Source organism: Equus caballus, chromosome 9, assembly GCF_041296265.1.
Source record: "Equus caballus isolate H_3958 breed thoroughbred chromosome 9, TB-T2T, whole genome shotgun sequence".
In the NCBI taxonomy this organism is placed as follows: domain Eukaryota; kingdom Metazoa; phylum Chordata; class Mammalia; order Perissodactyla; family Equidae; genus Equus; species Equus caballus.
Genome location: NC_091692.1, coordinates 18,804,431 through 18,824,091, shown reverse-complemented (window position 1 = coordinate 18,824,091; position 19,661 = coordinate 18,804,431). Strand labels below are relative to the sequence as shown.

Genomic DNA, 19,661 nt, shown 5'->3' with positions numbered 1-19,661 from the left:
TTTTGGGAGGCAGTAACAACGTCACAAGCCATGGACCCTAACCTGCTTCTCTTGTCCCACCTAAACTCTAACTTTTGTGTTTGACATAATTCTCTTGTCTTCTTGAAAGGTGCAGGTGTTCCTTTATCTAAAACCTTGGGGCCTTGAGCTTCTGCAGTTTTCAGCTATGTTCCAGGAAGAAGCTCTAAGTGACAACCGCTCTGGACCCAGCTGCTCTGAACTGGACCAGACCAGCCCAGACCGCAACCGCAAGACTGGCACCTGCACAGATGGGCAGAGAGTTGTACTAAAGTAATCTGCCCTCATTAACATCATAAATTCCCCTCCTCTGGGAGGTGTAAAGCAGCCATTTTTAGATCATGCAATGAATGTAAAAGCATGATTTCAAACCACGCATGTGCAAGCTTATGCCCACCTCTACGTGCAATGATGAAACTACCCCTGCGAATATTCATTTCCTACCCCAAATAAAGATACCCACCTCCTCGTGCTTGGGGGGTCATAGCTTTGTGAAATTATTCCCTATGATCTCCATTTTTCTTTGTTGCATTCCGCAAATAAAAATTCTGCTTTGTGAAACAACTACTTCTGGTGCAGTTTGATTTAACTCCCAAGAAGGGACCCATGTTTGGTCCAGTAACAACAACATCTGCCTGGCTTAACCAAGGAGGGAGTTCCTAAAGGTGGTGTCATTTGAGCTTGCTCTTCCTTTTAATGCCTATAAATCAAAGTTTTCACTGTTAACAATAAAAACAAGCATTCATTTTCATACGGTTCACCAGTTTTATATGACTCCTTATACAAGAAACTGGTAAGAGCGTGTTGCTTGTGGGCAGAGGCACTGGAAGTTCGGAGAGTAGGAACCTAATGGGCTGGCATAGGAAATGACTTCCTTTTTACTGTACATTTATCCCTTTTTCATCTTGTACATTTATTCCTTTTTTTTTTTTTTGAGTGAAAGACTTTTTTTTCTTTTTAGGTAAAGATTCGCCCTGAGCCAACATCTGTTGCCAATCTTCCTCTTTTTTTTTCTTATCTCCCCTCCCCAAAGCCCCAGTACATGGTTGTATATCCTAGCTGTAAGTCGTTCTAGTTCTTCTATGTGAACCACTGCCTTAGCATGGCAACTGACAGACAGGCGGTGTGATTCTGTGACCAAGAAGCGAACCCAGGCTGCCCAAGTGGTGAGTGCCAAACTTTAACCACTAGGCCACCAGGGCTGGTTCTACATTTATTCCTTTTTTATTTAAGAAACTAATATTAAAATAAATTTAAAAACAAATGATTCCAGATCCTCTTTACAAAGACTCCCTAAATGTGTGATGGTCTGAAAGATACACCAATTGTCTATAGTTCCTTATACTCCTTTTATTCAAAGGACATAAAAGCAGTCAACGTTCCATGTCAGAAGCATTAATCAGATAACTACCAAAGCACTTTGTCAATTTGAAATTCTAACCATCTCTTCTGAGGACATTGGTTTTATAACTTTGAAATCTCCCTCCCTGCTAATCACCCCTTAGCACACAAATATAAAGAACTAATATCAAATCATGCAGACAGTACAATTTTAACAAGGCTTCCTCCCAGACATGATTAAATCAAGGTCTTGGTCTTGGTAAATAAGCTTACCAAGATTATGAGAGAGCCCGAGTCTGAGGTCACTGGTCCACAGCATCTCTGAAATGGACTCAGACCTGAGGTTTGTAACCTAAAGAGAACAGGACCCAGGAGAGGAGAGGGCAAATGGTACAGAATCAGAAAGTGCCAGCTCTGGTGACTCTCTGGCATTATCCTAAGCACCCAGTCTGGCCTGGACTCTGGTGCTGGTGGGAGGAGAGCACAGCAGAGGCCCCAGTCCAAACACAGTAGTCAGAGGACAGGGTTCCCTGGGGAAGTCACTCCTTTTCTCTGAACATAAACTAGAAGGGGCAGCACCATCAAATAAGGAAACACTGGCTTTTTCTAACTAAACTTATGCTTTATCACTCTTGGCAGACAGCAAGTTTGTAAGTTATCGTTTTTTGTTCCCACTAGTTACTACTAAACAGATTAGAAAGGACATCATAAATATTGAGATATCCTTTCAATCTTTTATTCTCCACTATTTAGATGGTATTTCATTCAGATCTTGTTTTCTCCTGGGAGGCACTGGATCTTATTCCCAAAATACTGAGGTAGATGATTTCCCTTCTTTTTCTACACATGATAACTAGGAAGCACACGGCCGTGAAGAGGATTGGGACCAGTCATTGGGGTACGATGGGAAGGGAGCAAATACATGTGCCAGGGTACATCACAATGTCTGGGAAGTTCTGCCACACTTTTTATATTCTTCCCAGGAAGGCATTTTGTCTTTTCAATTAAATTAACACTCCCTGAAATTCAGGCACCCTCTTGTCTTTTTATGGCACTTGATATTCTGTCACATTAGGCATTCACCAAGTGTTTGTTGACTCCTTATTTAGGCAAACTGGAAAAGGGAAAAAATAAAGATATCCTACCATGTGTCCATTTTCAAGGCTGCAAATAGCATGAGATGCTGTCACCGAGGCTTGGTAGAAAGCTGCAGCACACAGTTTACACATATGGCTGACCTGGGAGCTGTAAACAGGGAGAAAAATATAATGTAACAAAATGCTCTCAACACTTATTTGCTTAGAAGAAATTACTATTTGGAAGGTATCCATAGTGTCTGCTAAATCATTTGTGATTAAATACATTGTCAAGGGAATAAGCCCTTTTGTTGCATATTGTAAGAAAATAGCTTTAAACAAGATGCCAAGAGGAAGGAAAGAACAGAGAAAGGATATGTGGTAAAATATCCTTTGTTAAAATGGTAGTTGCCATTTCCCCTTTATTTTTATAGTTGTTAAAAGTAATGAAGATAACAAAAACTAACAGCCTCTAAATATTTCAAACTACATATATTTATACATGCAATCATACAATATTGCCTTATTTAATAATTATTTTTACAACAGCTATATGAGATAATTCACAGAATTGCCTCAAAGGGATCTCTAACTGCTCTAACAAAAACTTAGAAAATAATGGAATTCCTCCATAAGAGTATTTCCAACAAGTCAGTTATGAACTAGTTGACTGCGAACTTTAACCTAGCTAACAACATCCTGTGTTTACTGGAAATACCGATACAATGCTTCAAGCCAAGTGGGGCAAGATGGGCAGTTGGACTTTCTCTCTCCAAGAACCCATAAGAAGCGAAAACAGGAGGTGAATGCAGCAACATCACCACCATCTTTAGGCCAGACAAGGAAGGATGCGGCTAGAGGCTATTGGCATGCCTTCCTCTCCAGGTCCTGCCTCCTTGACCTTCTCCTTGCCCCATGCATGTCTCTCTATTACATTTTCTCTGCCAAGAGCCATCGTTCTCTATAGTCTAAGCTCACATCATTTCTCCCTGGAACTAAGGCAGCTGTCTCCTACCTATCTGGACTCCTTGCTTCCAGTCTCTTTCCCTTTCTCTGCCACTAGAGTGAACTTTCTCAATCTACAGGCTTAAGTCACTTCATTTTATCAGCTCCTTAATTCTTATAGCTCCTGGAGAGCAGGAACACTGTCTTTCTCACTCCTATATCCCCAGTGCTAGCGGCTCCTGACACACAGTAGGTCTTCAGTAAATGTTGGTTGACTAAATACAGCACAAAGTGTGAAACGCAAACCCCTTCACAACCTGGCCCCACCTGATCTTCAGAGCCTCATTTCCTGCTCTCTTTCCAAATGTTTCAGCAGTTCTGAATTGTTATATTTTCCCAAACACATGATACACTTTCACATCTCTGATCTTTGATGAAGCTACTCTCTATTGCAAATATTCCTCACCCATTTCTATCCTGTCATCTCCTGATTCATCTGGTGAAGTTCAGACTGATACGCATTAAATGAACGAATGAACTAATAACTCTCCTGAGGTACCCTGCCTCTATTCCTGCATCTCACTTGCAGGAATCCCCTGTCAACACTGTCCTCCCAGTCTCACTCCTTCCTTCCAAGATTCATATTCCACTACATCTTAATATTAACTAACCTAGCTATGTGATCCTGAACAAAATTCAGTTTGTTTTTAAAAATGTGGTTGGGAGACAGATTCAGGGCTGATGCCAACCTGGATCTCTGTTTTTAATACTCTCATTCTTATTTCTCCCACTTTCCGACAGAAGATCTGGAAATGAGTAAGTATATCATGTATTCAGGAAACAGAAGAACAATTCAGTACATATGAAACACTTTGTGCATGGAGGAGGAGTAGGAAAAGGGCCAGAAAGGTAGGTTTGGGCTGTATTATGAATACATCCATGCGTCATGCTTCATTGAATATCATTTAACAAGCAAAATAAACAGCTAATGGGGAAGAGGAATGGGTGTGCGTGTGTGTGTGTGGAGGGTGGCCCACTGTTAAAGACAGAGGCAATCCTACTCACATCTGAAACACTTAATTCCCAAGGAAATTGAGCAGAGCAGCCAGTGGAGGACGCACGCATTTGGAGTCTTGTTTACAACTCCAGGAGGACTCAGCCACTGCAGAGAAAACTGGCTTCCCCCACCAAGCCTGGGGTGATGATGAGATTGCCAGAGGGGGAGCCAGAGCCAGAGCGCACTGACTCTCCCCAGCACTGAGAACCACGCTGCTCCCTATGGGATCTAACCCACCAGCTGACAAGAGCCAGCAAAGAGTTTGTGGACCACGCCTGAACAACTGGCTCCTATTGAGACAGACTGAACGAGGGAAAAAAACCTAAAGAGAACTTTAATAAAAATCTAATGATAATTCTTGGGTAGATTTATTTAAAGGGAAGAAATATGTTCTGGCAAATTAAAAAATAAACACCACTTTTGAATTTAAAACTTCAAGCGAAAAACAAAGTAGTAATTAGAAGCAGTAAGCTAGATCTACAAGATCAAATGGAGAAAACAGCTGATGACAGAGACAAAAATACAAATTGAAAAAAATTTTCCTGAGCTGAGAAAAAATTTGATATTTCCAATAGCAGGGACACCCCTAAGTACCAGCCAGGATTAATGAAAACTGACACATATTTAGGAGCATCCTGGCGATATTTCTAAATTTCAGAGATAAAGAAAAAATCATACAAGCTTCCAGAGAGAGATGAGGTTATTGAAAAAGAAAAGAGAATCAGAACTGGTATCATATTTCTCATTGATAGTACAAGAATCCAGAAAAAAAGGGGGGGGGGGGAGGGGTGAATACTATTTAGAGACTTTTGAAAGCCTAGAATTGTGATCCAAGAATTCTATGCCTGGCCAGAATATCATTTATAAGGAAGCTGGAGAGCCCACTCATTGGTGGGCCCCATCTCTCTGGGACTTACTTCCCTCACTTTGTCTATGCCTGAGTGAGTACTAAAGCTTTGAGTTATGTGCTATCATGGCTCTGGTGTGGCATGTCTTGACATGAATGCCTTTAAAGAAGGGAAGAGTGGGCCCAGCAGTGAGCAGGGTCAAACCACAAAAAAGGTCAAAGAAGAGCATTTTCAAACAGAAAAGGACTCAGAATTTATACCACTTATGCACCTTTTCTGAGGAAATCATTCACGACAGAATACCTCAATCAAAAGAAAATTAAATCTAAATAATAAACTCACTGTAGGAGAAAATAAACTATAAGAAATAATGGTCATCCATGAATCTAGAAAAATATATAGTTATTTAAAATACATGGTGGTATTATGTTTATATATTACATAAGAAAAACAGCATACTTCTCAAGAACAGGAATGGAAAGCAAAAGATGGGGTGAATAATATCTTCAAAGTGCTGAGAGAAAGTAACTGTCAATCTAGACCTGCGTATTCACCTAAACTATCTTTCATTAACTAGGGTAACTAAAGATACTTTCAGATAAGCAAAAACTGCAAGAATATGCTATCAGGAAAACTTAATGAAGGAATTTTATAAGAACATACTTCAGGAAGAAAGAAAATGACCCCAAAAGAATTTTTTAAGAGACAAGAAGGAAAAATGAGCCAAGATATTGGTAAATACCTAAGCAAAGTGGTAAATTTAAACATATTACCTATAACTATAGTAATGTCTAATTTAGGAGTTCAAAAAAAGATAAAAGTAAAATACTGACCAACAATAGTAAATAATTTGATGGAGTGTGATCAAAGTTCAGAACCTTATACTATTCCATAGGGAGCATTAAGATTTTTTTTCTTCTTCTCCCCAAAGCCCCCCAGTACACAATTATATATTCTAGCTGTAGGTCCTTCTGGCTCTGCTATGTGGGATGCCACCTCAGCATGGCTTGATGAGTGGTGCTAGCTCTGCACCCAGGATCCAAACTGGTGAAACCCTGGGCCACAGAAGAGGAGTGCACAAACTTAATCACTTGGCCATGGGGCTGGCCCAGGAATGTTAAGATATTGATTAACCTTTGACTTCACTAAGTTAAATACAAATGGGAAAAAGTATAGGTAAAACCTTGAAAAGAAAAGAAAAACAGTGTCTAATTTCTAAACAATTAGGAAAAAAAAGAACAGAAGAATAAAAACAAACTATCATTCAAAACAAAGAGAGAGAAACATAAGAAAGGAGAATAACAGGACAAGTAAAAAAGCATGAAGACAATTAAAACCCAAAGATATCCTAAATTCCAGTGAATATTAATGGATTAAACTTCTCAATTAAAAGATAGAGATTGTCAAGTGGATTTTTTAAAATCCAGCTATATGCTACTGACAAGAAATATACCTACATTATAAAGACATAGAAAAGTTAAATGTAAAGGAAGAAAAAAATATATTCCAGGAAAAAAAGAGAACTAAGTGAAAACCAAAGTATCACAAATCAAAATGTTGTGAGAAGCTGTGAAAGTATTACTTGAAAGGAAGGTTTATCCCACAACTAGAAGGACACGCAACTAAGATATACAACTGTGTACGGGGGTGGGGGTTGGGGGAGATAAAGCAGGAAAAAAAAAAAAAAAAGACTGGCAACAGTTGTTAGCCCAGGTGCCAATCTTTAAAAAAAAAATTTAAAAAAAAGAAAGAAAGGAAGGTTTAGTTTTAAATATTTACATATTAAAAAACAAAGTCTAAAAATTAGTGAACTTAAGTTGAGCCTGTGAAAGAAAAAAGAATAACAAAACAAAATCTAAGTTGAAGGAAGATTAATAAAAGAGTAGAAATTAATAAGATGGAAAATAAAGATAAAATGGACAGCATCAATTAAGCCAAAAAATGGATCATTGCAAAAACTAATAAAATAGAAAATCCTCTGGTAAGATTGATCAAGAACAAAAAGAGAAAACAAAATAACATTAGGAATGAACTGATGGACATAACTTCAGACAATGAGGAGAAGTTTTAAGAAACTATTATGAAAATTTATGCCAATAAACTTGAAAAGTTAGAAGAAATAGATAAATTCCTAGAAATATGTATCTTACCAAAACTGTTTTGAGAAAAACGACTTCATCTTATAAGATGGAATCAGAACTTTACAATCTCCTCACAAAGAAAATACCAAACCCAGATGATTTTATAGGTGAATTCCACCAAATTTCCAAGTTATCAGATGTTCTAATCTTATACAAATTACACCAGAGATCAGAAAAAGAGGAACAATTCCCAATTTAGCCAGTGAAGTTTCTATAACATTGATATCCAAATCAGGATACAAAGAGGAAAGACCCACCTCATCCGTGAACATAGACACAGAAATGTAAATAAAATGTTAGGAAACTAAATTCTTCAGTATAAAAAAAGATAATATACCATGACGAAGCTGGGTTCATCCCAGAATGCAAAATCTATGAAATACATGAACATAATTTACCACACTACAAGATTAAAAGAGAAAAAACTATATGATAATTTTAATTGATACATAAAAGTTTTGATAATATTCAATGCTAACTCATTAGAAAAGTTCTCTGCAAACTAGGAGTTCAATAGAATTTCCTCACCCTATGCAGGACATCATTCTTGCGATGAAACATTATAGAAGGATTCCTCTGAAAATCAGGAATAAGACAAGGATACCTACAATTACCCATCTACTCAACATTTTACTGGAGGTCCTAACAAGTGCAGTAAGAAGAGAAAAAGTAAAAAATTTAGGGTTTGCAAAGGAAGAAACAGAAATATGATTTTCATAGATGATATTATTTTATGCATAATAAATAAAAATAAATTATTAAATTAATAAGAGTTCTTAGCAAGGTGACTGGATATGAAATCAATATTCAAAAATCAATTGTACTTGGGGCCAGCCCCGTGGCTGAGTGGTTAAGTTCGCACTTAACCACTTAAGTCATTAAGTTCTCCACTTTGGTGGCCCAGGGTTTCACGGGTTTGGATCCTGGGTGTAGACCTAGCACTGCTCATCAAGCCATGCTGAGGTGGCATCCCACATAGCAGAGCCAGAAGGACCTACAGCTAGAATATATAATTGTGTACTGGGGGGCTTTGGGGAGAAGAAGAAAAAAAAGATGGTAACAGATGTTAGTTCAGGTGCTAATCTTTAAAACAAATTTTTTTAATTAAAAAAATCAATAGCACTTGTACACACTAGCAACAGTTAAAAACATAGTCTGTTAATATAATTTATAAAGAAACAAATATACATAGTACCTAGAAATAAATATAAGAAAAGCTGTATAAGATGTTTGTGGAGAATAACTGGGTCATTAAAGAAAGCCTAAATAGAGATATGTATCATGTTAATATAGAGAAAGATTCAATAATGTTGAGATGTCATGACTTTTCCCAAAACTGATGCAAATATTCCAATAATAATCTCAACAGTGTTTTTACAGGAATTTAAACCAATTCTAAAATACATTTCAGAGAGCAAAAGCCTCCCCAAAAATAAGAGTCCAGGACCAGACAGCTTCTCTGGAGAATTCTACCAAACATTCAAAGAATTAATACCTATTCTTCTCAAACTATTCCAGAAAATTGAGGAAGATGCAGTACTCCCTAACACATTCTATGATGCCAACATCACTCTGATCCCCAAACCTGACAAGGACAACACAAAGAAGGAGAACTACAGGCCGATATCACTGATGAACATAGATGCAAAAATCCTCAACAAAATTCTGGCAAACTGAATACAGCAATACATCAAAAAGATTATACACCATGATCAAGTGGGATTTATACCAGGGACACAGGGATGGCTCAACATCCACAAGTCAATCAACGTGATACACTACATCAACAAAATGAAAAACAAAAACCACATGATCATCTCAATAGATGCAGAGAAAGCATTCGACAAGATCCAACACCCATTTATGATAAAAACCCTCAATAAAATGGGTATAGAAGGAAAGTACCTCAACATAATAAAGGCCATATATGACAGACCCACAGCCAACATCATACTCAATGGACAAAAACTGAAAGCCATCCCTCTGAGGACAGGAACAAGACAAGGCCGCCCACTTTCACCACTCCTATTCAACATAGTACTGGAGGTGTTGGCCAGAGCAATTCGGCAGGAAAAAGAAATAAAAGGAATCCAAACAGGTAACGAAGAAGTAAAACTCTCGCTGTTTGCAGACGACGTGATCTTATATATAGAAAACCCCAAAGAATCCATAGAAATAATCAGCAACTACAGCAAAGTAGCAGGGTATAAAATCAACATACATAAATCAGTAGCATTTCTATACACTAACAATGAACTAACAGAAAAAGAACTCAAGGACTCAATCCCATTCACAATCACAACGAAAAGAATAAAATACCTTGGGATAAACTTAACCAAGGAAGTGAAGGATCTATACAATGAAAACTACAAGACTTTCTTGAAAGAAATTGACGACGACATAAAGAGATGGAAAGACATTCCATGCACATGGATTGGAAGAATAAACATAGTTAAAATGTCCATACTACCTAAAGCAATCTACAGATTCAATGCTATCCCAATCAGAATCCCAAGAACATTCTTCACAGAAATTGAACAAAGAATCCTAAAATTCATATGGGGCAACAAAAGACTGCGAATTGTTAAAGCAAACCTGAGCAAGAAAAACAAAGCCGGCGGAATCACAATCCCCGATTTCAAAACATACTACAAAGCTACAGTGATCAAAACAGCATGGTAGTGGTACAAAAACAGGTCCACAGATCAATGGAACAGAATTGAAAGCCTAGAGATAAAACCACACATCTATGGACAGCTAATCTTCGACAAAGGAGCAGACGGCCTACAATGGAGAAAAGAAAGTCTCTTCAACAAATGGTGCTGGGAAAACTGGACAGCCACATGCAAAAGATTGAAAATTGACCATTCTTTTTCACCACACACCAAAATAAACTCAAAATGGATCAAAGACCTAAAGATTAGGCCTGAAACAATAAGTCTTCTGGAAGAGAATATAGGCAGTACACTCTTTGACATCAGTTTCAAAAGAATCTTTTCGGACACTATAACTCCTCAGTTGAGGGAAACAATAGAAAGAATAAACAAATGGGACTTCATCAGACTAAAGAGCTTCTTCAAGGCAAGGGAAAACAGGATTGAAACAAAAAAACAGCTCACTAATTGGGAAAAAATATTTACAAGCCACTTATCCGACAAAGGGTTAATCTCCATAATATACAAAGAACTCACACTGCTTAACAACAACAAAACAAACAACCCGATCAAAAAATGGGCAGAGGACATGAACAGACATTTCTCAAAAGAAGATATGAATATGGCCAATAGACACATGAAAAGATGTTCATCATCGCTAATCATCAGGGAAATGCAAATCAAAACTACACTAAGATATCACCTTACCCCCGTTAGATTGGCAAAAACATCCAAAACCAAGAGCGACAAATGTTGGAGAGGTTGTGGAGAAAAAGGAACCCTCATACACTGTTGGTGGGAATGCAAACTGGTACAGCCACTATGGAAAACAGTATGGAGATTTCTCAAAAAGTTAAAAATAGAAATACCCTATGACCCAGCCATCCCACTACTGGGTATCTATCGTAAGAACCTGAAATGAGAAATCCCAAGAGTCCCTTGCACCCCTATGTTCATCGCAGCATTATTTACAATAGCCAAGACGTGGAACCAACCTACATGCCCAGAAACTGATGATTGGATAAAGAAGATATGGTATATATACACAATGGAATACTACTCAGCCATAAAAAAAGACAAAATTGGCCCATTCACAGCAACGTGGATGGACCTCGAGGGTATTTTGTTCAGCGAAATAAGCCAGTCAGAGAAAGATGAACTCTATATGACTCCACTCATAGGTGGAAGTTAGTATATTGATAAGGAGATCTGATCGGTGGTTACCAGGGAAAAGGGGGGCTGGGGGGAGGGCACAAAGGGGGAAGGGGTGTACCCACAACATGACTAACAAAAATGTACAACTGAAATCTCACAAGATTGTAATCTATCATAACATTAATAAAAAAATAATAAAATAAAATAAAATAAAATAAAATAAAATAAAATCGGGGTCGGCCTGGTAGCACAATGGTTAAGTTTGCACACTCCACTTCAGCGTCCCAGGGTTCGCCTGTTTGGATCCCAGGCACAGCCCTTCGAACTGCTTGTCAAGCCATGCAGTGGCAGGCATCTCATATATAAAGTAGACAAAGATGGGCAGAGATGTTAGCTCAGGGCCAGTCTTACTCAACAAAAAGAGGAAGATTGGCAACAGATGTTAGCTCAGGGCTAATCTTCCTCAAAACAAAAAACAATCAAAAATAAATAAATAAAATAAAATTGTTTCTTAAATATAATATAGGATTCCTTCCAAATCTTCCAACATTTCACATGTATCACCCCAATTATCACCTCCCTTCCACTCTCCTCCCTTCCTCACATGACCACCTCTATGAATGGAAAAGCTCCAAATTAAGAGAATGACTCTCCAATTCACACAACTTGGAAACCCCAACTGGTAGCCTTTCCGAAAGTGCTGTGTGGGGAACAACATGTTAGCGTTATTACTTGACAGCAAGATTATTGTTTGTATCGTTTTTCTGACAATGCCTGAGATTGGCAAATTACTTAGACTGAGAGTTAGCATCCACAATAATGTTCAAGATCCTGCGTTACAAATAAAATTACATCCCACTATCAGAAAAGATTTCTCTTCTAGGCCAACCTCCAACACTCATGATTAAAGAAAATTCTAGGGAAGGAAGCCTTGCACAGCTAGAGTTAACTGGGGGAAAGCAAATGTGATTCTTCCCTAAAGCATTCGTTTCTGGAGATGCCGATCCTTCCCACTGATCAACACTCTTCTAAAGCACTTTTCTACTGGTTTTCCTGCTACCTTTTTTCATAGATTAAGAGGTCAGTGACATTATCAACTATTGCAAAAGAAGCTTCGGGCAAAGTAAATGGAGGTCTTTTTATCTTTAAAAGGTATTTGGCTAAGCAAGTTTAATATTTTGCCTACACATGAATATAGTATATATTATTATGGGGTTTGTAATTTATCAACTTATATGATTCAAATCCCCAACCTTCAAATTCTCTTTATCTCTTTTAAATTCCTCCAATGAAATCTAAAAATAAAATTGATGTTCTATTTTAGATCTTTTTCTGTATATAGACTTCTACATCTTAAGCTAATGGTCTTAACTATTTTTAAATATCACACTTTGGTTGTGATAATTTGCATATGAGGTATTTTTAGAGAATAGTTTGGATCATAAATTTAAAAACTCCAATTCTATTAAACTGAAATTTTGATAACTCAAAATGAAGGGAAATGTGAATGCCTGGAGACACCTCCAAAATAGTAAAAGATAAAGCAATCTGCTATTTAAAGGATGTAACAACCACACTGAATACTGCTTTCAATACTAGTAATAAAAGCTAACATGCATCAATTACTTTCTGGGTTTCAGACACTGTGAATACATTTTCACATTTAATCCTCAAGAGAGCATGAAGAGAGGAGTGACGTCAGCAACATGGCTGAGTGAGCAGTTTTCTTTGTCTCTCTCCCTTCGAACTACAACTAATTGGACATTCATCAGTCAACAAAGGATATCCACATAGAACTTCAGGATGCCTGAGAGACCCATGCTGCTATACATTGGAAGGTGGATGGACTTCCCCCGAGGAGGAGGTGGAGATAGTTGAAAACTCTCCAACTCCCAGACAGCCTAGTACCTACAAGTGACTTTCTACCAGCTGATATGCCCATAGCATCACCATGGAATCAAGGGTGGGTGTGCACGTGCGCATCAGCGGCGCATCAGCAGCATGACTGTGGAAACAGGTGATACAGCCCTAAGCCCCCCACGATTGCTCCTTAGCCCAGTGGGAAAATCCATGGTCCCACAGCAGCCACAGGGAAAGCCTCTACTCAGCCTTAGCCAAGAGGCCCTGGCCAGCACTCAGATTGCTGGTAGGCCCTGAGGCAAAAAGGGGCTCCACCGTTTGAGCAACCTGCCGGCCACATTGAACAAACAAAGCCCTGCTGCAGCCCTCAGGGAGCAAGGGAGACCCAGAGGGACCATGTGAGTGGGCAGTGACAATCTGGAACCCCAGCCTGACTGCTCCCTGTTCCAAGGGGAAAATCCATGGTCCCACAGCAGCTGCAGGGAAAGCTTCTGCCCAGCATTAGTGGAGAGGCTCCGCCCAGTAATCACAAGCCTGGAAGGCCCTGAGGTAGAAGTAGCACAGCTGGGTGAGCTAACCACAGTCTGCAGTAGATACCTATAACTCTGCTGTGGCCCAGAGTGGTCAAGTGAGATCTTGCAGGACCTGACAGTGGCAGAGCTGTGAGTCTAGGTGAACCTGCTCCCAGCCACTGTGAAAGCCCATAACACCACTGCAGACCCTAAGGAGGGAGTGTGTCTAGGCAGTCTGTGAGAGTAGGCACCAGCAAACTGAGGCCCCCCTTGAGACTGTCCCTACAGCTGACAAGAGACCCCACAGGGCCACTGCAATCACAAGGAGGGGCCCAGGCTCGGTCAGGAATAGCTGACAGGGATACTGGTCGGTGCAGATTACACAGCTGCTGCCCACCTCCCACCACCAGTAGAAGCAAGGGGAAGCAGTAACCAAACTCTATCTCTATGCAGATGCACAAATCCATGCCATCAAGCAGTATGAAAAAATATATTAGATCTCCAGAACAGAAGGAAAATGACAAGTACCCAGAAAACAATCCTGAAGACACTGAAATCTGTAACCTAAATGACAATGAATTCAAAATAGCCATCATTAAAAAACTCAATGAGTTAAAAGAGAATACAGATAGACAACTCAACGAGTTCAGGAGCTATGTCACAAAAGAGCTTGATACTATAAAGAAGAACCAATCAGAAATGTTGGAGATGAAGAACACAATGGAGAAGATTAAGAAAAATCTGGACTCTCTGAACAGTAGGGTAAATAAAATAGAAGACAGAATTAGCAATTTGGAGGATAGGAATATAGAAATGCTGCAGATAGAGGAGGAGAGAGAACTAAGACTAAAAAGAAATGAAGAAACTCTCCGAGAAATATCTGGCTCAATTAGGAAATGCAACATAAGAATTATAGGTATCCAAGAGGGAGAAGAGAAGGAGAAGGGGGCTGAAAGCCTGTTCAAAGAAATAATGGCTGAGAACTTCCCAAACCTGGGGAGAGAGATGGAACTCCATGTGACAGAAGCTAATAGATCTCAAACTTTATCAATGTAAAAAGACCAACCCCAAGGCATATAGTAGTGAAGCTTGCAAAAGTCAATGACAAAGAGAAAATATTAAGGGCAGCAAGGCAAAAGAAAATAACCTACAAAGGAACCCGCATAAGGTTGTCAGCAGATTTCTCAGCAAATACCTTACAGGCTAGACGAGAGTGGAATGATATATTCAAAACTCTGAAGGACAAAAACTTGCAGCCAAGAATACTCTATCCAGTTAAAATATCCTTCAAATATGATGGACAAATAAAAACTTTCCCAGATAAACAAAAGTTAAAGGAGTTCATCGCCACAAGTACCCCCCTACAAGAAATGCTCAAGAAGACCCTCATACCTGAAAAAACAAAAAAAGGAAAGGGGTTACAAAACCCAGAGCAAAGGAAATAAGTAGAAAGACAAAATCAGAAAGTTGCAGCTCTCCATCAGAACAGGTTAGCAAAGGCTAAATACAACATTAAAGATAAAAGGAAGGGAAACACCAAGAATAAATATAATCTTGTCATTTTAACCACAAACTCACAACACAAGAAGGGAGAAAAAAAAATCTGACAATAACAACCTAAAAGGGGAAGAGGAAAGGGATGGAATGGCTTAATTTAAGGAAATAAGAGGCTACCAGAAAATGGACTATCTCATCTATGTGATGTTTTATACAAACCACATGGTAACCACTAAAAAAATAACAAGAATAAAGACACAAATTACAAATAAGAAGAAAGCCAATATAGAAACCTACCTACCTGAATTGGTAGTCCAAAAATCATGGGATGAGAAACAAAGGAAATGCAAGAGAACTAGAAAATAAGCAATAAAATGGCAGCATCAGGCCCCTGCATTTCAATAATCACTCAAAATGTAAATGGATTGAACTCTCTAGTCTGGATTAAAGAACAAGACCCAACAATATGCTGCCTCCAGGAAACACACCTCAGCCCCAAAGACAAACACAGACTCAGAGTGAAGGGATGGAAGACAATACTCCAAGCTAATAATGAACATAAAAAAAAAAGTTGCCATACTTATATCAGACAAAGTAGACTTCAAAGCAAAACGGATAAAGAGAGACAAAGAGGGGTAGTTTATAATGATAAAAGGGACACTGCACCAAGAAGACATAACACTTATAAATATATATGCACCCAACACAGGAGCACCAAAGTATGTAAAGCAACTATTAACAAAACTAAAAGGAGATATCAACAACAATACAATAATAGTAGAGGACCTCAACACCCCACTGACACCAATGGATAGATCATCCAGACAGAAATTCAACAAGGAAATTGCAGAATTCAAAGAAAAACTAGACCAGATGGACTTAAATATATATAGAACATTCCATCCAAAAAGAGCAGGTTACACATTCTTCTCAAGTGTGCATGGAACATTCTCAAGGATAGACCATATCTTGGGAAACAAAGCAAGCCTCAACAAATTCAAGAGAGTTGAAATAATATCAAGCATCTTTTCCGACCATAATGCTATGAAACTAGAAATCAACTACAAGAATAAAGCTGGGAAAGGGGAAAAAATGTAGAGATTAAACAACATGCTACTGAACAACCAATGGATCACTGAAGAAATTAAAGAAGAAATCAAATATTATCTGGAGACAAATGAAAATGAAAACATGCCATACCAATTCATTTGGGATGCAGCAAAAGCAGTTCTAAGAGGGAAATTCATTGCAATACAGGCTCACCTCAATAAACAAGAAAAATCTCAGATAAGCAATCTCAAATGACACCTAACAGAACTAGAAAAAGAAGAACAAACAAAGCCCAAAGTAAGGAGAAGGAGTGAAATAATAAAACTCAGAGCAGAAATAAATGAAATTGAAACAAAAAAGACAGTAGAAAGGATCAATGAAACAAAGAGTTGGTTCTTTGAGAAAATAAACAAAATTAACAAACCCTTAGCCAGGTTCACTAAGAAAAAAAGAGAGAAGACTCAAATAAATAAAATTAGAAATGAAGAGGAGAAATTACAACAGATACCACAGAAATCCAAAAGATTATAAGAGAATACTATGAAAAACGATATGCCAAGAAATTGGACAACCTAGAAGAAATGGATAAATTCTCAGACTCTTACAACCTCCCAAAACTGAAGCAGGAAGAAATAGAGAATCTGAATAGACCAATCACAAGTAAAGAAATTGAAACAGTAATCAAAAACCTCCCCAAAATAAAAGTCCAGGACCAGACAGCTTCTCTGGTGAATTCTACCAAACATTCAAAGAAGATTTAATACCTAGCCTTCTGAAACTATTCCAGAAAATTGAAGAAGATGGAACTCTTCCTAACACATTCTATGAAGCCAACATCACCCTGATCCCAAAACCAAGCAAGGACAACACAAAGAAGGAAAACTACAGGTCAATATCACTGATGAGCAAAGATACAAAAATCCTCAACAAAATTCTGGCAAATCGAATATAGCAATACATTAAAAAGATCATACACCACAATCAAGTGGGATTTATACCAGGGACACAGGGATGGTTCAACATCCACAAGTCAATCAACGTGATACACTACATTAACAAAATGAGAAACAAAAATCACAGGATCATCTCAATAGATGCAGAGAAAGCTTTCGACAAGATCCAACATCCATTTATTATAAAAACTCTCAATAGGAGTCAGCCCCGTGGCCGAGTGGTTAAGTTCACACGCTCTGCTTCAGCGGCCCAGGGTTTTGCTGGTTCAAATCCTGGGAGTGGACATGGCACCACTTATCAGGCCATGCTGAGGCGGCATCCCACATGCCACAACTAGAAGGACCCACAACTAAAAATGCACAACTATGTACCAGAGAGCTTTGGGGAGAAAAAGGAAAAGTAAAATCTTAAAAAAAAAAACCACTCAATAAAATGTATATAGAAAGAAAGTATCTCAACATAATAAAGGCCATATATGACAAACCCACAGCCAACATCATACTCAATGGGCAAAAACTGAAAGCCATCCCTCTGAGAACAGGAACAAGACAAGGGTGTCCACTCTCACCACTCTTATTCAACATAGTACTGAAGGTTTTGGCCAGAGGAATTAGGCAGGAAAAAGAAATAAAAGGAATCCAAACAGCCAATGAAGAAGTGAAATTCTCACTATTTGCAGACGACAGATCATATATATAGAAAACACCAAAGAATCCACTGGAAAACTATTAGAAATAATCAACAGCTACAGCAAAGTTGCAGGGTATAAAATCAACTTAAATAAATCAGTAGCGTTTCTATGCTCTAACAACAAACTAACAGAAAAAGAACTCAAGAACACATTCCCATTCATAATCACAACAAAAAGAATAAAATACCTTGGGGTAAAGTTAATCAAGGAAGTGAGAGACCTATACAATGAAAACTACAAGACTTTCCTGAAAGAAATTGATGACGACTTAAAGAGATGGAAAGACATTCCATGTACATGGATTGGAAGAATAAGCATAGTTAAAATGTCCATAGTACCTAAAGCAATCTACAGATTCAACGCTATCCCAATCAGAATCCCAATGACATTCTTCACAGAAATTGAACAAAGAATCCTAAAATTCATATGGGGAAACAAAAGACCCAAATCACTAAAGCAATCCTGAGAAAAAAGAACAAAGCTGGAGGCATCACAATCCTTGACTTCAAAACATACTACAAAGCTACAGTAATCAAAACAGCATGGTACTGGTACAAAAACAGGTGCACAGGTCAATGGAACAGAATTGAAAGCCCAGAAATAAAACCACACATATATGGAGCACTAATCTTCGACAAAGGAGCTGAGGGCATACAAGGGAAAAAAGAAAGTCTCTTCAACAAATGGTGCTGGGAAAACTGGGCAGCCACATGTAAAAGAATGAAAATTGACCATTCTTTTTCACCATTCACAAAAATAAACTCAAAATGGATCAAAGACCTAAAGATAAGACCTGAAACCATAAGGCTTCTAGAAGAAAATATAGGCAGTACACTCTTTGACATCAGTTTCAAAAGAATCTTTTCGGACACCATGTCTTCTCAGACAAGAGAAACAATAGAAAGAATAAACAAATGGGACTTCATCAGACTAAAGAGCTTCTTCAAGGCAAGGGAAAACAGGATTGAAACAAAAAAACAACCCACCAATTGGGAAAAAATATTTGCAAGTCACCTATCTGACAAAGGGTCAATCTCTATACTATATAAATAACTCACACAACTCATCAACAAAAAATCTAACAATCTGATCAAAAAATGGGCAGGGGACATGAAAAGACATTTCCCCAAAGAAGATACACGGATGGCCAATAGCCACATGAAAAGATGCTCATCATCACTAATCATCAGGGAAATGCAAATCAAAACTACACTAAGATATCACCTTATACCCATTAGACTGGAAAAAATAACCAAAACAAAAAGTCACAAATGTTGGAGAGGTTGTGGAGAAAAAGGAACCCTCATACACTGCTGGTGGGAATGCAAACTGGTGCAGTCACTATGGAAAACACTATGGAGATTTCTCAAAAAATTAAAAATAGAAATACCATATGACCCATCCATCCTACTACTGGGTATCTATCCAAAGAACTTGAAATCAGCAATTCCAAAAGTCCCATGCACCCCTATGTTCATTGCAGCATTATTTACAATAGCCAAGATGTGGAAGCAACCTAAGTGGCCATCAACTGATGATTGGATAAAGAAGAGATGGTATATGACCCAGCTATCCCACTACTGGGTATCTATCCAAAGAGCTTGAAATCAGCAATTCCAAAAGTCCTATGCACCCCAATGTTCATTGCAGCATTATTTACAATAGCCAAGATGTGGAAGCAACCTAAGTGCCCATCAACAGATGATTGGATAAAGAAGATGTGGTATATATATATATACAATGGACTACTACTCAGCTGTAAAAAAGAACAAAATTGTCCCATTTGCAACAACATGGATGGACCTTGAGGAAATTATGTTAAGTGAAATAAGCCAGATAGAGAAGGACAATCTCGGTATGAC

General features: G+C 38.3%; 1 protein-coding gene across 4 annotated transcripts in view; it reads right to left on the bottom strand.

The window, feature by feature from the left end:
* CRH (corticotropin releasing hormone) overlaps positions 1 to 19,661 on the bottom strand; it is a 201,015-nt gene that overhangs the window by 164,261 nt on the left and 17,093 nt on the right. For all 4 annotated transcript variants that reach the window (XR_011421564.1, XR_011421565.1, XM_070222201.1 and 1 more), the window contains exon 3: positions 2,505 to 2,604. The gene's annotated coding sequence lies outside the window, so the exon portion shown is untranslated. The remainder of the gene's footprint in view (positions 1 to 2,504; positions 2,605 to 19,661) is intronic.